The sequence below is a fragment of the Rattus norvegicus genome, chromosome 16 (assembly GCF_036323735.1).
Source record: "Rattus norvegicus strain BN/NHsdMcwi chromosome 16, GRCr8, whole genome shotgun sequence".
NCBI lineage: Eukaryota > Metazoa > Chordata > Mammalia > Rodentia > Muridae > Rattus > Rattus norvegicus.
In genome coordinates, this window is record NC_086034.1 from 121,847 (window position 1) to 141,403 (window position 19,557).

Below are 19,557 nucleotides of genomic sequence, written 5' to 3' on the forward strand. Positions count from 1 at the left end.
AGGTTCCCTAGAATGGGAAAGGCTCTAGACCAGTGATTCTCAACCTTCCTAATGCTGTGATGCTTTAATATGTTGTGTGACCCCCAACTGTTGGCATTTTTTACTATGTCATTGGGTTCTTCTATCTCTATCTCCTTCCAAACTTTATTCTACCCTGACTCCTTTCAAGCCCACAACACTGTAACACATTTCTTCCATGCCTCTTCATTGCTGGCTATTTCTATGTCTGGTGGACAGACAACCTCTTGCACACTTGTATTTTGATGCTTTATTTTGCTAAATTTTTCTCGCATTAATATTTTTATAAATGTATGCAATGTATTTTGGTTATATCCATTCTCCCCATCACCTCTCTTGTCCCTTCCTTCTCACATTGATCCTTTTCCTCTTCTCATTTTCTACTTCCACTTCATTCTTCGTCTTCCTTTCTCTTCTCCTCTTCCTCTTCCTCTTCCTCTTCCTCTTCTTCTTCCTCTGTTTTTCTCAATTTTTGGTGATCCGATAAGTTTTAATTAGGGTTACTTATAGGAGCATGGACAATGTGACAGTGGCTACACCATTGGGAAAAATGTTTCTCCTTCTATTCTGCTAAATATTTTCTAAACCATACTAGTCAGGTCCTATTTCCCTGGGAAATGAGAAAATATTCCTGATCTACAGGACACCAAACCTCTGCCATTCTGTGCCCACTTTCTCTAACTGACAGATATATTCCTGGCCTGAAATGAGAAATCTGAGTGGCAGAGAAGTTGGGAAATTTTCCTGAGGTCATTGAGTCGGTTGGTAGTACAGCCATCATTTAAACCCAAGTCTTTTGACTCCAAGCAGCTTGCTTGCTAATGATGTAGTGGTCTGGCAGGGTTATAACTTTGTCAGTTCCAGGCAATCAAAACAAGCAATCCTTCATGTCATGGCTGGACATGAGGTGAATGTTAGTAACTCTCGGAGTATTTCAGGCTTTTCCTCTCTTCTCCAAACATAACCTGGCTGTCCATAGGAGCCTAACATGCAGATTTACCCAGAGGATTTGGGGGAAATCTCTGCAGGTATGTGGCTCTTGGACTCTTAGAAAGGGTATTCAGGTCATGTCCCTTGGGATAGGTCCAAGAGTCCTTGAATGATGCCCCTGCCTCCACACAGGTGCCTCATGGAAGACACCATTCCATTGCTGTTAGTGGAAATATTGGCTTGCAGAAAAACTGCCAACTGGAGTGAGCTCACGTACCAAGGATTGGAAAGTATGCTGATATTGGAGGAGGAGGACAAGGGCTTTCAGTTGGAAAGTATGGTAGGCAGGGTTCATGGGAGCAGGATCTCAGAGGCCACCAGAGAGCAAGATGGCTTCTTTCTTTGTTTCTGTCTGTAGCGTCCAACTCTCTTGGAATGGGAGGCTATACTCTTCTGTCTCTATGACTAATTTGAAGAGCTTTATTTTGGCTTTTGTTTTTAGGGCATTTCAGTCCAAAGAAGGCATGGCAGACTGGCTCTAATCCATGGTAGTGGGAACATGATACTGTGGCTCCTTACAGAGACAGCGAGGCCAAAATCAGGGGTAGGGATTACCTATACTAGTGACCTACTTCTGCCAGTGATGCCCCTCCTCCCACAGGCTGCAGAACCACCCCAGGCGGCACTACTAGCTGGGAAAACATTCAATACCTGAGCCTGTGTGGAACATTTCAGATTTCAACAATAACACTGGCTTTCTTTTCTCTTTGTCTCTGTCCTGGTTTGCATTTTATCAATGGGATACACACCATGACCAATCTTGGGGGAAGGAAAGGGCTTACTTTACCTTCTAGCTTATAGTTCATCATGAAGGAAAGTCAGAAAAGAAACTCAAGTCAGAAAACTGGAGGCAAGAACTGAAATTGAGACCATGGAGCAGTGCTGTTTACTGGCTTGCTCTCCCTGGCTTGTTCAGTCTGCTTTATTATACCATGCAGAACTACCTTCCTAGGATGGTACTGCCTACAATGAGCTGAACCCTTCCATATCAGCCATTAGTCAAGAGCACAGACTTGCCTGTATACCAATCTGATAGAGATGTTTTCTCAATGAAGTTTCCCTTTTTCCAGACACTTCTACCTTGTGTCAAGCTGGCAAAATCCTAGCCAAGATGGCCTCTTTCTGAGCCTGTCTTCTGTATCTTTGCAGGTAGAGTTTTACTTGCCCTTTCTTCTCCTCTGGTTTCAAGCCGAAGAAGCCTTCATTTGCTGTGGCTATACTATGCAACACAAAAAGCCTTCATCACTTTACTTAGCTTAACTCTTCTCTTCTCTTCTCTTCTCTTCTCTTCTCTTCTCTTCTCTTCTCTTCTCTTCTCTTCTCTTCCTCTTCCTCTTCTCTTCTCTCCTCTCCTCTCCCTCTCCTCTACTCTCTTCTGTCTACTCTTCCTCCATCCCTATCCTCTTCCTCCTACCTTTTCCCCTATTTCCTTTTTGCCTTTTTAAATTTTTTTTAAATATGGGGCTTGTGTTATGTATCCCAGGTTGACTTTGAATTCACTATGTAGTGGAGGAATGACTTTAGTCTTTTAAACCTTCTGTCTCCCTCTCTTGAGTGCTGGGATTGCAGGCATGCACCACTATGCTTGGTTTTATGTAGTTATGGGGATTGAATCTAGGACTTCATGTACCCAGGTAAGCACTTTATCAACTACACTACATTTTGATAAAGACTAAACAAATGAGGAAGTGGCTTGAGGTCCTAGGAGTGGTGGCACCTCTTGTTCCTTGTACTTTTCCTCTAGTTTTTTGGAGCTGCTAGGGTGACCTGGTATGGGCAGTAGCCTCCATGTAAACAATAGTTCTTTGGTTAAGTTATGCTTGAGATAGAGGGCTGGAGAAATCAGCAGTTAAGAACACATACTGATCTTATAAAGGACCCCAGTTTGGTTTCAAGCAGGTTTATAATCACCTTTATCTCCAGCTCCAGAGAATATTTCTCCCTCTTCTAGACTCTAAGGGGGGAACCTGCACTCACATATATACATACCTCCAATACATAATTAAAAATAAAAAAATAAAACCAAGCTGGGGAAAATCTGAGGTCCTTGGCCGGAGAAGTGAATGCTCCTACAGATACAGGTCCCCCTCTTCCACATAAAATAGTACAAACTAAAAATCAGATGAGATACCCAGTAATACCAGGTCCATTTCTGACAACTTTAACAAAATAAGCTTTGAATAGGAAGGCCTGAGATTATCTCTCTCCTCACTGGAACTGAGGGAGAGACAGGAGTTCAAAAAATAGGAATAAAAAGGAAAAGAATGGTTGGGGCATGTGGGGAGGTGGTCTCTTGCTTATCTTTCCAGGAGCAGAGTCAATGGCATCCTACCCACCCATGGAGATGGGGCCCATGTGGAGCATCTTTGGTGTCCTGTGTACCTAGTAAGTGATGTCAGCCTGGGCTATATGAAACGGCAACCTCAAAGTTCTGAATGAAACACGTCTTTTCCTCCCTCCCTCCCTCCCTCCTTCTTCCTCCCTCCCCTTTCTTTCACTGGATCGTGCTACATTGTCCAGACCTCAGCCAGCATCAGTCTCTCAGGTTCAAGGAATCATGGGACTTCAGGTGTGTATCAGTGCATCCGGACAGATGGACATCTTCCATGGACAAAGTGTGACCTGGAAAGTAATTGTTTTATTTCCCTTGGCCCAACTGGTGGGGAATAGGGTCCTGGGGTGCCCTTGCCATCCCCCTTCATCCATAGGCTGTCAGTTCTGCCTTTCAACCTCAGTGTTGTTCCCTTGGTGTGACCACTTGATGGTCATAAGATTCCTGGTTTCCATGACAACAGCGTTTGTGTCTGGGAGCTCAATGCCCAACTGTGGCAGAGCCACATTTGTCTACAGCTTCCTGTACCAGACACTTCTCCTGAGTTCCTGTGGATCACCCTGAAGTGTCTGTGTTCACATCTCTGCAGAAAGTGTGTGTGTATGAGTGTGTGCACATGTGTGTGCATGTTTGTGCATGTGTGTATGTCTGTGTGTGTGTGTGTGTGTGTGTGTGTGTGTACTTGTGCCACAGTATTAGTATGGAGTTCACAAGATAATTTTGTGGAGTCAGCTCTATCCCTCGCCTTTTCGAGGGTTCTAGGAATCAAAATCAAGTCACCAGATTTACATGTCAAGGGCTACTACCCACTAAGCCATCTCACCCTGGTCTCTGCATGAAAATTTTTGATGGGCCAAATGACAAGGTGATGGATCATGCTTAGTTGATTAACACAACAGCTGCCTGTGTTCAGCTGCACGAATGCAAGCCTCCTGCTCCCTCAGAGGACTTGTGGGCCACTGGGGACATCTCTCAGTGTGCAGAGGCATCAAGCATCCGAAGAACAAGGGTCAGCTTTCCCAGGCTCTCTTGGCAGCCACTTACTGACTGACTGGTCTGGATGGCAACAGCTCTCTCCATCCAGTGCCTTTCATCTCTGCCCAGAACAGTTCCTTGTGAAGAGTTCATAGGTCTCTGTGAGTAATGCTTAATGTCAGGGCCAATCCAGAAGAGAAGCTTCCAGAAAGCACACCACAGAGCTTCCTGGCCTATGTGGGATGAGAAAAACTCTGGGGTCTTCATAGACTAGGGAAAAAAGCCCTTGAATGCCAGAGCACTAACTGGGCAGAGGGAGGTGGTTCTGATATCATGGAAAAACCTAGTATGGGAATCAGAGGACTGCTATAATAAAGACTAAGGAGTCAACTTCAAACAAGATAGTAGCTAATAAAACACAGCCCCTACAGTAGGCCAGGTAGTCCTGTAGGAACTTTACAGGTCTGAACACAGTGTATGTGTTCAACAACCCTGTCAAAGACTTACATTATTTCAAGCTTAGAGTTCATTCAATGGAGGCACAGAGAGGGTGCTGACTTGTTCAAGGTCACAGAGCCCCTTGACTGCACACAGTCCTGCTGTGTGACCTGGGGCAAACCGCTGGTATCAGCTCACTCCTTCTGTCCCGTCTGGGGCCCATAGCCCAAACCTCTCTGGAGCAGATGAGCCAGCCAGGGGTGAGGCTTCTCTTTCTAGGGACAAAGGAGCTGCCCTAGCCAGCCTCTCTCTCTCCATCATTCCTGTCATCAATCTCTTGTGTGAGGCGCAGCCTGGGACTGGGCTGCAGACCTGGTAGTTCACTGCCATGTTTTCACAAGCCTGATAAACGAGTGTGCTGCAGAGGCTTGAAGGGTATCTGTGCAAAGTGGTACTGAGCACGATTCTGGAAGACCTTTTTACACATCCCATCAATCCTTGCTGCCTGGGGACCGGAGAATGCTGGCGGCAACAGGAAGCTGGTTAGGTCTTTTCCCAAGGAGTCAGAAGCAGGAGAGACCCAGACAGTAACTAGTCCATCTTTTTTTTTCCTGGACACTGGAGGAGTCTCTTATTTGACAGGAGGGTCAACCAGCATTATTCTGAACACAGATTTTCCAGTCAAGACCTTAGCCTTTTGGAACCATGCTACAGAGCACTACGTGTGTTATCTCATTTGAATCAATCTAAATCCAGAGACAAGGGACTTATTAATTCCAATTTACAGATGTGAAAATTGAGACCAAAGTGGCAGGACTTGGATTTGACTCCAGATGTTTCCTTCTGTATCATTCCCTGTACTTTCTTTTATCTATTTAATATTAATATGTGTGTGTGTGTGTGTGTGTGTGTGTGTGTGTGTGTGTGTGTGTACACACGTGTGGAGGTGCATAAATGTACATGTGTGAATGTGTATAGAAGCCAGAGGTCAACCTTCAGGTGTTGTCCAACTTTTGATTTTGTTGTGAGACCAGGTCTCTGACTGGCCTGGAACTCACCAAGGAAGCTAGGCTGACTGGCCAGGGAGCCTCAGGACTCTGTCTCTGCTTCCCCATTGCTGATGTTACAAGTATGCAACACTAAGCGTGGTTTTCTGAAGGAAGGAAGGGCCTCATGTACGCCATCAACGCATTTTATGGACTGTGACCTTCTGTCAACTTGAGTTTTAACTTTTAGTTTTTGCATTGCTGGGGCTCTGACCAGCATGTGCTGGGAGCGAGGCATGCGTCTTCCACTGAGCCCTGCTCCCAGCCCCTTTGTGCTTCCTTTGAGTATTTGCAACCAGCTTTATAGTTTCTAAAGTGTCCCCCTTTGTATGCATAGAGTATTCTTCTGGTGACAATACTTGTGTCTGTGATTCTTCACTAGATGCCTAGTTCACCTGGAGGTGACTCAGGTTCAAATCCAGCTGTCTGCCCTTGAACAGGTTAGGCAACAGGGAGAGCCTCATTTCCCATTTTGCACCTTGGGATGACTACTACTACTACTACTACCACTACTACTACTACTACTACTACTACTACTGCTACTGTCTTTGGTTTAGTTTTGTTTAATTCTGGGAACTGAGAGCATGTCTTTGGAAAAGTTAAGAAAACATTCTACCATGGAGTCAGATCCCAGCCCTCACAAGGAAAAAATTAAATAGTTGATTTTATGTGTAAGGGTGTTTTTCCTACATGTATGCCTGGTGCCCAAAGGGGCTAGAAGAGGGTATTGGATCTGCTGAAATTGGAGTTACAGATGATTGTCAACCACTATATATGTGCTAGGAATCAAACCTGGGTCCTTTGAAGAAGTAAGTGATCTTAATATTACTGAGCAAGCTTTTCAGCCCTCACATTTTATTTTATTTTTTTTAGACAGAGTCTTATCATGTGGACCAGCTGTTTTCAAATGTTGGACCCTCTTGCCTTAGCTTCCTGAGTGCTGGAATTGCAGGTGTGTACCCAGTTTGCTGGATATTTTTTCTTTTTTCTGAGATAGTCTCATGTAGCACAGGCTGGCCTCAAGCTCTCTATGTAGCTGAGGATGACCTCGAACTGATCCTCTTGCTTCTGCCTCCTGAGTGTTGGGGTTACAGGTGTGCACCATAATGTTATGTTATGGTCTTCACACATACCAGGCAAGCACTCTCCCAAGTAAATGACAACCTCAGACCTATGGGGGGGCCACTTAAAGATGAAGTGACACAAATTCTGGAAAAAGTTTATGATAGCATGCATGTAAGTGGTAATCACCAGATGACAGTGTTATTGGTAGAGTGCCAGTATTGGATACTGAGACCATTACTAAGAAATTTGGAGTTAAGTTTGTTCTAATCAAAGAAGGCAAGGCTATTGTGACTTCATTTGTTAAGGCCTTTGGCTCCCTAAAATGGCTTCCTGGTCCTAATTTTTGTGTTGCCTTCTCTATCAAAAGAACTTTGCCGATGTGTGTATATGTTAGATATGGCCTTATTATGTATTCCAGGCTAGCTTTTAAATCTGGATGATCCTCCTTCCTCAGCTTCCCAAGTGTTGGGATTATAGATGTGAGTCACCACGCCCAGCCTGATGTGGTTGAGGGAAGGCTATTGCTATAAGATTAGCTAAGATTATGAGATTATGCAGGGTTTGTATTGCAAGACAAAAGCAAAGGGATCAGAGTTACAGTGGGATCTACAGTGATATAAACAAAGGGGGGGGAGAGAGAGAGAGAGAGAGAGAGAGAGAGAGAGAGAGAGAGAGAATGTGAAAGTAGTTTCTTGCTAGCCTTGAAGATTGTCACCTCTAGCACCTGGAAAACATAAGGAACAGATTATTCACCCATTCCCATTCCTCCATAAGGTATGAAGGCTTGCCAACTCGTTTTGGACTTGACTTCTCACACTCAGAGCTAGAAGACTAGCAGATCGGTGATGTATGTGTGTGTGTATATGTATATATATGTGTGTGTGTATATATGTGTATGTATGTGTATATGTGTATGTGTGTATATGCGTTTATGTGTGTATGTATACGTATGTATGTTTATATATGTATATGTGTGCATGTGTATATATGTGTATGTGTATATATGTGTGCGTAATATGTGTATGTGTGTATGTATGTATATGTATGTTTATATATGTATATGTGTGTATGTGTATGTGTATATATGTGTGTGTATGTGTATATATATGTGTATGTGTATATATGTGTATGTGTATATATGTGTGTGTGTATGTATGTATATGTATATTTATATATGTATATGTGTGTATGTGTATGTATATATGTGTGTATGTGTATATATATGTGTGTGTATGTGTGTATATGTATGAGTGTATGTATGTGTATGTATGCATGTTTATATATGTATGTCTGTGCATGTGTATATATGTGTGTGTATGTGTGTGTATATGTGTGTATGTGTATGTATGTTTATATGTGTGTTATGTGTATGTACATGTTTTTATATATATGTGTGTGTGTGTGTGTGTGTGTGTATGTGTATATATGTGTGTGAGTGTATGTGTAGGCTGGAGCTTAGTGTTGAGTGTCTTCCTCAGTCACTCTCTCTTATTTTTGAGACAGGTTCTCTCACTAACCTTGGGTTTCCGAATTCTGCTAATGGCTTGTCAACGAACTCAAAAGATCTCCCTATCTCTGCCCCTCCTCCATGCCTGGCTTTTAGTGCTGGGGATCCAAACTCAGGGCCTTATGCTTGCACAGCAAACATTTTACCTACCCACTGGGCTATCCACCACCTCCAATATGTGATGTTCTAATCCAGTAGATGTGTTATGATTGCCCTCTCTTCTTTTACTGCAGCACTGGGGCATTAGTATGTGATCCTTTTCAGTTATTTCCCATGCAGATTCCAGAGGATTTATCCCTGTGCTCAGTTATTCTACTCCAGGGTGTTTTCACTGGTGGGGCAGTGAGTCGATGCACGGACTCAGACAGTGGGGGCCGGGATACAGAATAGGGAACTCAGCTTTTAGTCCTTTGGCCCTGTGATTTTGAGTCAGTCGTTTGGGTCTCCGAGTCTCAGTTTCCTTTTTTTTCCCTGTAAAATGGGCAGTAGAGTACAGGGGAAAGGGCTGATCGTCTTGGCACTCAGTAGATTCCAATTTAGTTGCAGTTGTTGCCCTTGCCTGCCTCCCTGTAATAATCCCTCACCTCTCTTCCCTAGGAGAGCCTGGAAAGAGCAGACTCTGGAGGTCTCATTCAGGGGCTCTGTCTCTGGGGTTCTCCTTGGGATTGCCAGCTTGTCTTGTGGTGACAAGGACGGGGTTCCCGTAAAGCAGTGGAAAGAGTCATTTGGCCTGACCTTCAGGAGTTAGATGAACTCCTTGTACCTACTGTAGGAGACTCTGTTATGACTGCCCCCAATCTGTCCCCAGGGGTCATTTGGGCCGACACCCACACTAACCTCATGAGGTAGGCAGCTTCCATCTTGTGGTTTTATTTGAGGCGGCGAGTTAAAAACCACGTCTTGGTGATTGTCGAGATTGCAGCTGTTATTTCTATTTATCCCTCAGAGCTTATAGGTAGCAGAGTTGATTTTTAAAATTTTAATTTGTGTGTGCATGTTCATGTGTGCACGAGAGCATGTGCATGCAGAGGTTATCGGAGGACAACCTCAGGTGTGTCTTTCCTCACTAGACACTAGAACTTGCTGGATTAGGTTAGGCTGGCTACTGCTACTGAAGGCTGGCTCTGGGGTTCTGGGTTTGGGATCAAACTCAGGTCTCATACTTGAAAGGCAAGTTGCATTATTGACTACTGAGCCCTGCCTCCAACCAGTTGGCATATTTCGTTTCAGATACTTTACTGGGTTTCTTATACCTCTAACTCCCTTCCAACCCTTATTACACCCTAATCCCCTCCATCCACCCTCCCCAACACTAGGTAGGAAAGAAAGGTTAGAGAGGAAAGTTAATGTAGACCTCTTTAAGCTACTTCTAGCTGATTAGGGGCATTGAGTTCCTAGGGGAACGTCCAATCTTCATAGTCTGGATACCCAGCAAGCCAGCAGTCTAACAACAGACAATGCAAAAGCAAACACAGCATCAGGGGCCAGCAACAGCAGCAGCGATCAGCAGCAGCGATCAGCAGCAGCGATCAGCAGCAGCGATCAGCAGCAGCGATCAGCAGCAGCGATCAGCAGCAGCGATCAGCAGCAGCGATCAGCAGCAGCGATCAGCAGCAGCGATCAGCAGCAGCGATCAGCAGCAGCGATCAGCAGCAGCGATCAGCAGCTATCACAGACCCTCTCTGGGCTCTCCCATTTATACCCGCTCCAGAGTCTCCCAGAATTAAACGTCTGCAGCTGGCAAAATTGACACATGACTGGGTTTTTTAAGAAACCAAAAGTTCTCATTTCATCAACCCCAGAGTTGATCTTCCTTAGGAAGGCTTTGCCTCCAGCCTTCATTTTTATTCAAACCTCACCTCTCCCTTCACTCTCTCACCCCTTTCTGCATCCCTGATCCTGACCCCATGTCAGTCATGATTCAAGGAAAGCACTCAACAGGCCTCTGAGGGAGGCAGAGATATTCTGGCTCCGGAAAATTTAAGGACAAGGGGACCCTGGCTGCCAGCATTCATCCTGACTGGTCAGGACCAGTTCTGAGTTTGAGCAGTACTTCCGGTTATTTCCATTGTACAGGTGAGAAAACACGGATGGACGAAGGTTATGTGCACAGTCCCCTGGCTCTGAGAACCAGTGAGATTTACTCTGCCCAGGCGCCTTTTCATAGCAAATTAAATCACCCTGGCTTTAAAGACCTCATTACACTTTGTGCGCTCTCTCTCTCTCTCTCTCTCTCTCTCTCTCTCTCTCTCTCTCTCTCTCTCTCTTTCTCCCCACCTCAGAAGAGGCTGTAAAAATATTAAAACCAATTGCCATCATCTTTCAAATGGCTGCGTTATGAGACGTAACTTTCAAATGAGTGGAAATAATCGGAAACTCCCTCCCGGTTCCATTCTATGAGGGTATTTCAGATTCATACAATATTTCTGAAAGCTCTCATAATGGGGCATGTGCACTTAGGGCATTAATGAAGTCGGCTCAGTGCTTGCCGGTCTCATTTCACAGAGCTAATTGTTAAGTGTTTTGCATACTTACAATTGAACTAAATTATTCCAAGCTAGCTGGTTTCAGGAAGTGTTAATTATATTTCAGTACAGGAAAATCCAGGCTAAAAAATCATCCACTTAAAGCTTATCTATTTATGAACATCTCATTCTGCAGATCTCAAACATATATTTTAACGCAATGTGAGTATTACGATTAATATTTCTTTACCAAAAGAACCTTTATTCTTTCTCAGAATAGCCTCCACCCACCCCGGCAGCCCCATCCCCATCTCTCTAGTTTTATTCAACAGTCTGGTCTGGAAGTTGAAAGAAGCCTTCCTTTGTATTTCTGGCGCCTTGAATCTTTCAGCTGGATGCCAAGAACAGCATTAGCCTCCTTCACCCCAAGCCCAACCGGCCCTCTGTAAACGATATTAAGCAATTAACTTACAGGGTCTCATCCAGGCCACTGGGGACCAAGGGATCTCCTGCTTCTGGGTCTGGGGAAGTAGTTTGGACTGGAGTTTTCATCTGGGATTCAGGTTGGAGTGGTTACAGGGGTGTCACGCAGGACTCTGTGCACAGGTCGGGCTAGGGAACATGACATCCCAGGGGACATCCCCATGCCTGCATTGTTCTTTGTCCTCCCTCCTCTTCCTCATCACATTGGCTGAAGGAAATCATGACAACCTCTTGGAGTTTCTTTTAGATCCTCTCCTTCATGCACTAATGCTTATAGTCATGCTCTCATTCTAAGCCTCTGCTATTCCAGGGTTCTGAGATAAGGCTGGGCAAGCACAGCTGGAAGATGGCAGGGCCCCTGCCTGCAAGGACTTCCATAGTCAGTACAGTTGCACCTTTCTGTTCTAAGAGAACTGGTCCAGTGAACTTCCTTGTGTGCTGAAATCCAAGGAGTCTCAACCGCCTTGTAGAAGATGGTTTAGTGCTTTTGCTAAGCTACACTTCTCTTTCCAGACCCCTAATGCAGAGCAGACCCTGAGTGCATCATAGTTCTAATGCGTCGTTTAGGGATAATGCCTGGGGAAAAGCCTGATCGTAGCCAGGATGGATATTATTCCTTTTAAATATTTTCTGCTCAAAGTTGGTTGACTCTTTAGGTGTGGACTGTTGGGTATGGTGGGGCAACTGCAGACCGAGTCATCAGAACTCAGGAGGGGCTCCTAAGAACCCGGGACACTAGGTCTGGAGATGGTTCAACAGATAAAGGCATTTGATATATGTATGAGCCGGACAGTCTGAGTTCGATTCCTAGAACCCATCCAAAGGTAGAAAAAGAGACCCAACCCTATAAAGCTGTCTTCTGTTAGCCATGCCATATCACACACACACACACACACACACACACACACACACACACACACACACACACACACACACACACAGAGAGAGAGAGAGAGAGAGAGAGAGAGAGAGAGAGAGAGAGAGAGAATGAGAATGAACTCTTTAGTACAGTTCCTTATATTGTGGTGACCCCCAGACCATAAAACTATTTTGTTGCTACTTCATAACTGTAATTTTCCTACTGTTAATGGATCCTATTGTAAATATCTTATGTGCAGAGAATCTGGTAAGTGACCTTCAGAGGAGTCGCAACCCACAGGTTGAGAACCTCTGACATAGAAAGATTAATCTCAATATGAATGCCAGCCTAGTATTAAGTCTCACTGGCCCAAGTGCAGGTCCAGACTTGGAATCTGGGCCTCGAGGACGGCATGGCCAACTGGCAGAGAGAAGAAGGGATTTAGAGAAGGCCACAGGGTAGTAAGGTGGTTAATGCATGGTGCTTATGGAGAATGAAGCCCAACTGTTGTAGGATATTTGATCACATCGTGTACCCCAGAGAGGGTGAACTGTAAAACCCTGTTTCTAATTGTGGTGCGGCTCAGTCTTTGATCCTAGAGCTTTCTGTTTACTATAAACAAGTACAGCCCTAGCACACACCTTTAATCCAAGTGCTAAATAGAGTCAACCATAGGTCAGGAGGCAGAGCAAGCAACCAAGCTGATAGGGAGTGAACATAGTAAATAGGAGGGTCTTTGAGGTGAAGGGCATTTAAGACATCAAAGGAGACAGAGCTCCCCCGTCCACTGATGTTTAGAGTGGGAAGGTCAGCGGGTGCTTTCTCTGCCTCTCTGAGCCAGCAGGCTTTCACCCCAGTGTCTGGCTCCTGAGTCTTCATTGGTAAAACCAAACAGTTGGGATCTGGGTATTTTTTAAAAACAACACCCAACAGCTCAGTTGGCTTCTGTAATCCAGCGTCATGTCCCTGCGTTCCTCCCTCGCACAGCGTCTCTCTGCTCTGTGAACACACCCTGCAGTTCTGACTTTTCCAACAAGCAAAGACTGTGTTCCAGAGTTTTCCATCCCTCCTGTGCCTAGATGAGCCATCTGCCCACCACACACCTCCACACCCAGCTCTTTTAACAAGGGTTTTGGGAACCAAGTTCAGGTCCTCATGCCTGTGTGACACATGATTTACTGATCAAGTTATCTCCACAGTTGGTTTCATTTTTGAGACAGGCGTCTGGCTATAGCCTTGGAGTCTGAAACTTCTGATCCTCTCGCCTCCACCTCTGGAGTGCTAGGATTAGAGACACTCAGCTGGTTTGTTGGACTGTTTATAGAGGATGGTTCAAGAGTTGTAGGTGGACCAGAGAGATGGGTCAGCTGGTAGGAGCACTGGCTACTCTTTTAGAGGACCCCGGTTCAATTCCCAGCACCCACATGATGGATCGCAACTGTCTGTGACTCCAGTCCCAGGGAATTTCATGTCTTTTTCTGGCCTCTGAGGGCGCTGCACACATGTGCCGCAAGATACACATGCAAGCAAACCATGAAAAAAATAATAAAGTAAAAAAAAGTTAAAAGAATTGTTGTTGAGGTCTGGTGAGATGGCTCCATGTGTAAAGGAACCTTGCCTCTAAATCTTATGACCTGACAAGTAAGTAAGCAAGCAAGTGCAATTATATATATTTATAATTTGTGTGTGTGTGTGTGTGTATGTGTGTGTATGTGTGTGTGTGTATATGTGTGTGTTTGTGTGTGTATGTGTGCGTATGTATGTGTGTGTTTGTGTGTGTGTATGTGTGTGTGTATGTGTGCGTATGTGTGTGTGTATGTGTGTGTGTATGTATATGTGTGTGTTTGTGTGTGTGTATGTGTGTGTATGTATGTGTGTGTTTGTGTGTGTGTGTGCGTATGTGTATAAACCTTGCCGTTGAGTGAAGGTGGGGTGCTAAAGGGAGCCTGGCAGGGCTGAGAGACCAGGAGGGAAAAGTGTTAGACAAAGCATGAGAGGCAGCCATATTTTAAAGGTTCTGTAGACACAAGTAATAGCTGCTACCACTGGGTGGCGCAATAGAGACCTTTGCCATCACGGCAGAAAGTTCAAGGGAAGCTGAATGTCTCACTTCTTCTAAGGAAAGAGATGTGTAGCAGAGGAGGTCCAGAGAGGAGCCCCTGGTTCCAGGACAGGCTGTGGATGGCGCTGAACTACAGGCAGATCAGCAGCGGCGGCCACCAAGTTTGCTTAGCTACAGAAGCTTCATAAACCTGTCTATGAAGAGGGAGGGGACACAGAAGCAGAGAGAACTGGGCCTCACTATGAGGCTCTCCTTCAGTGTCTCTTCAGAGTCTTCACAGCAATGCTGCCTCTGCTGGTACAAAGTACTCTGAGTGGGCTTCTTTCTGTATCCTGTGTCTCTAAATGCACACACTCCGGCCACAGTACTGACCCATACCAAGTGCTCTGTCATAGCTTGTGGAGTTGCTCAGTTAATGGGGGACCGGAATCTTGGGCAGGAGGGGCAGGGGAAGGAGGGTAGTCTCTGTACTCTTCCTCCAGCTTCCTCAATGGTGGTGGGAATACTGAGATGGCTACTGACTGGAACTTTATGCTTTTCACTCACCCTTTGGCATCCATAATAGCCCTCCACACCCACAACCCCTTTTCTAGAAGTTACATCCATGCGTGTTTGAGGCTTGGGCTGTTTCTGGCATCCCTACACTTTCATATCAATTCTGGTAGCAGTTTAGAGCCAATTAAAATTTATAAGCCACAGGTAGTGAGTGAAATCCCAAGGATTAATTTGCTCAGTGGAGTATTAATCTGTGTAGTGTCATAGGTGCTTCTTTATTTTAGCAACCTGCAAGACAGAGCTGAGGAGGCACACCCTTCCAGTGTTTGGCCGCAAGTCCTCTAATTGATCCCACGGGGCTGCATGTGGGCGTGGCTTCAGCTCAGCCGCGCTCTGGGAAAGGGCAGAGTCAGCAGTTGGGGCCCTCAGCTGTGCTCGCCCTAGAGCCAGGCCCTCCTTCTGGCTCCTTCCTTTCTCCCTTGCTCTGCAGAGATTGGACGCCTTTTTGCTTTAGCCTCTCTATAAATTGCACCGCTTCCAGAGCGATACTAGGGTCTGTTTTAACGACCCCTCAGAACTCACTTCTGGAGCTTTGCAATTAGAACCTTCTCAGTTAGGAGGCTAAATGACTCTGTATTGTTGTGCTCCCCACCTCCTCCTCCACTATCCAACTATCCATCCTCCTTCCCTCAGAAAAAGCCCAAGGAGCAGGTGTTAGGGCTTGCCGCCAAAGAGGTTCAAGTTAGAGCTCCACGTTGGACAGAACATAACTCTGTCCAATCAGCCTTGGTACTAGAGACCTTTGCTCTATTTCATTTCCTTTGCCCATGAGAACTGGGTTCGGGAGCACCTCTGGAAGGAGCTCAGTCTCTAAGCCTGGAGAATCTGAGCTGCAGTATCCCAGGTCAAAGCAGTGACTATGGAGCCTGGAGGGTTTATGAGGTGAGCCTAGAGGATAAGGCAGTAGCTACAGGAGGTGGCCCTTTTATAAGATGGCTGAGAATTCTAGGTTTGGAGCCAGATAGAACTGGATTCAAGTTTCCTTTCTGAACGTATTTTCTAATGAGAGTGGAGATGAAAGTTTGCACATTGAGGTGTTGCATGCTCTGTACAAAGTGTCAGTGCAATATGTATAGGTAGTATATGTATAGTATATGTATATATACTATATACTATATGTATAGTCTGCCCCCAACAACACTAGCTTTCACTAGCTCTGTTAATAGCAATAATGAAATTGTCCTCAAGGGCCCCAAATTTGTTATGTTTTCCTCTCTTTTGGGGACTACCAATTTTACCTGTTAATAACCATTACTGGTCCTGCCTACCTCACCTGACGCTGTGACAATGGGGTGGAATAGTATGTAGGACAGCCTTGAAAAATGGGTAGATTAAACAGGATGATTACTGTCAATAAACTGAATTAGAACCCCACCCCCAATCCTCTAGGAATAGTGTTTTAGTACACTTTCTGTTTCTTATACAGAATGCTCCAGGCTAGGAAGTGCATATGAAGAAGAGGATTGTTTGAGTTTATGGTGTGTTCAGCTACCAGTAAGGGATCCATGCTGTTCCACACAGAGAAGAAGAATGTAAAGGAAATAGATGAATAGAAAAGATGGCGAGGGACAAAGGAACGGACTTGATTTATAACAATCAGTTCTCCAAAATCATTATCCCTCCTTTGTTGGAATGGAGTCTCAAGGCCCCAACCATCTCTTAAATGCATCGATACCCCTCAACACATTTTATTGGGAACCAAATCTTTATATGAGAGTTGGAGAAAAGTCATATTTAAACGAGAGCAGAAGCCTCCCCAACTCCTTCCGTTTCCGAGGACTCTGTGATGGTGGGGTGAAGTACAATCTGAGCTCATTGTTACCAGCAACAGATTGACTGTGGATGATGTGAGTAGTGAAGACATTTGCTCAGCAGGCATAATGGTACATGCCTGTAAGGCCAACTACTTGTTTTTGAAGGCCAGCCTGAGGAGGGGAATGGTTGAGAGTATAGCTAAGAAAGAAAGTGTTTGCTTACAAAAATCAGGGCCCCGTTGAAAGACTAGAGATCAGATAGAAAAAAGTCTCCAGGTAGAGTCACATACTTGGGGTGCCATGCAAGAGGAGAAGAGGGAGAGACACATGTCCATGACACCCTCACAAAGGGCCTGGCCATTCCTGCCTTTTTCTCTCTACCTTGAGAGGGAAAGGGACCATGAAGATGACCCGGCTGTTGACAGACCTGGGGTCAAAATTGCATTTGCCAGGCAGTGGGGCTTCAGATGAGCAGGGCCATGTGGTGCTTTCTGTGGGTAGCAGGGAGAGGGAGGATCACAGTGATGGTTAATCTTGACAACATGACTGGATTCAGAATCACCAGGAAAGCACACCTATGGCTAAGGCTATAAAGGAGTCCTGAACTGAGTAAGGACAAAGCAGGTTGAGCACCATCAATCATCTCTCTGCTTCCTGACTGCTGACCAATGTGACCAGCCACCTCCCACTCATGCCACTGTGCCTCCCCCGCCACGGTGGACCGTCCTTAAACTGCCGGCTCAGGTAAACCATTTCTCCCTTAAGCCACTTGTGGTCAGGCAATTTGGTCACAGCAGTGAGAAAAGAAATACACATTTCAAGCCTAATTTGGTCTTTACAGTAGGGCTTCCCATCCTAGTCCTCTCTCTCTATGAGATCCATAGCAGCCCTGTGTGTGTGTGTGTGTGTGTGTGTGTGTGTGTGTGTGTGTGTGAGAGAGAGAGAGAGAGAGAGAGAGAGAGAGAGAGAGAGAGAGAGACAGAGAGAACACATTTCTGCACATGAAGAAATGGGAACTAATTTTTCCTAGGATCTCCTAACATTACTGGTGAGCCAAGCCAAGGAGCCAGGATTACAGGACTCAATGTGTTAGCTATCAACCCTGTAACAGTGGAAGGACATGGTTGGGTGCTAATTACCTGTTCAGGCAATGGGCATTCTCCTCTTAGGGCCCCAGAGAGCTTTCCTTGCTTTGCCCAGCTGGCAGAGCTCAGGGTCAAGGATTTAAAATGGTGTTGGGGATGGGGTGAGGGGTTGGAGTTGTCAAAACTGATCATTCCTAGGAGTTCCCCTGATGGAGCTGTCGCTGCCTTCTGGCAAGGAAGGAGAAAGATGCTTCCGAAACCCTGGAGATGATCTTCTCTAATCGGTTCCCTAAACCCTCTTCTCATTACCAAATGCCAATCAGGTCAAACAGATGACTGCACTGCTATCCCCTGCCTTTGAGACTTCCACTACCACCACCACCAACCCATCCCTTTTGGCCTGGTTCAAATGTTCCTCCTTTCAAATGCAGATGTTAAGTTAGACCCAGTGGGATGGATTTCTTTGCTCTTGCCCAACTCCAGGCAGAGAGAAACACAAATTCTTCCCTCTAGAGAGCAGGAGTCAGGATTCTCAGAGATCACCCTTTCTAGACAAATGACAGTGGACAGGCGGTGCTAGGGAAGGAAGGCTAAGAGGAGGTCTGCGACCTTCATTTCTCATTGTAGAAGCAAAGCCTTGAAAGAGCTGGAGCAGCAAGTGGCCCATGACTGGGCAGAGTTCAGAACTGGGGCTGGTTAAAGGAGACTTTTGTCCTGCAGGGGCCCCAGGCAATTAAATCCGGGGGTGTCATCAAGTGCCCTCCTGGGCAGTGGTCAGTTGGGAAGCCTGGGCTGCAGATATAGCCAACATATAATTCTTCAGGGGACACCCAGGGGACACAGAAGGCTTAGGGGATGCTTGCTGAGTCTAGATAAGGCACCTTTGAGTTTGGTGCAGTAAAGTCTAGAGTCATAAATCAAGGAAAAGGGAAGATGAGGGAGGAGGAAGAAGTGCTGGGAGACACACAGATTCTCTGGAGGCCTCTCACAGGCCAGATCAAGAGGAATATAGAATCATAAGTAGAAAAGGGGGAAGGGTCAGACAACACCTAGGAACCAAGGTATGACCCTTAAAACGAGGGCATTCCTGGCCCACTTCATAGATCTCAGATAGGCTAGTGTGAGGGCTTCAGGAAGTAACTGGAGCGGCAGTCAAGAGGCAGCTGGGGTTGACTACTATTTGGAGTGTGTGGGTGATGAAGACAGACAGCAGTAGGAGGCAGGGCACACGATGTGCTGAGAGTAGGTACCTCACACATCCCCAGCTACTTTATTATCCACTTCTTTCAAAACACAAAAGGCTTGAAATGCAAACAGTACTGCCTGGAATGGCTTATTAGCCTTGAGCTGTCTCCTTGCAAGGGACATCTTGGTCCAGTGGAGTCTGCTGAAATTCCTGTTAAGGCAATGGGTCAGCCACTGTCCACAAAACACTTTTCCCATGGCTCTTCTTAGAGATGCCCCCCAAACAATCACCTAGCTCCCTGGGTTCTACTTTCCAAAGTGACAATACTTAGGCCTGAACTAATTTGTATAATGGAAAAGTCACAGAGAGAGAATGTAGTGTCACTGTTAATCATTTTTTTAAACTTCACATTATGTGATCCGTTAACATTAATATTTAATTTAATGCAGTCAAAAGATTAATGCTTGTGTTTATTTCTAAAAAAGGCAAAGATGCTTCAGGCTGCTTTCCAGCTTGGTTGAGCTTTGGAAAAGAAAAAAAAAAAAAGAGAGACAACAACCCATCCAGCATGGAAGAAGTGTATTCATGCCGTAATAATACAAATATCCGCTCCCTCCCTCACGCTCCCTCCTCAGCTCCTAAAAATAAGCCACAGGGTTCTAATGGGGACACTGATTAAATATTCGGCTCTGTAATTTATGCCCAAGTGAATCCCAACAGGAACCAGAGGCCCTGGA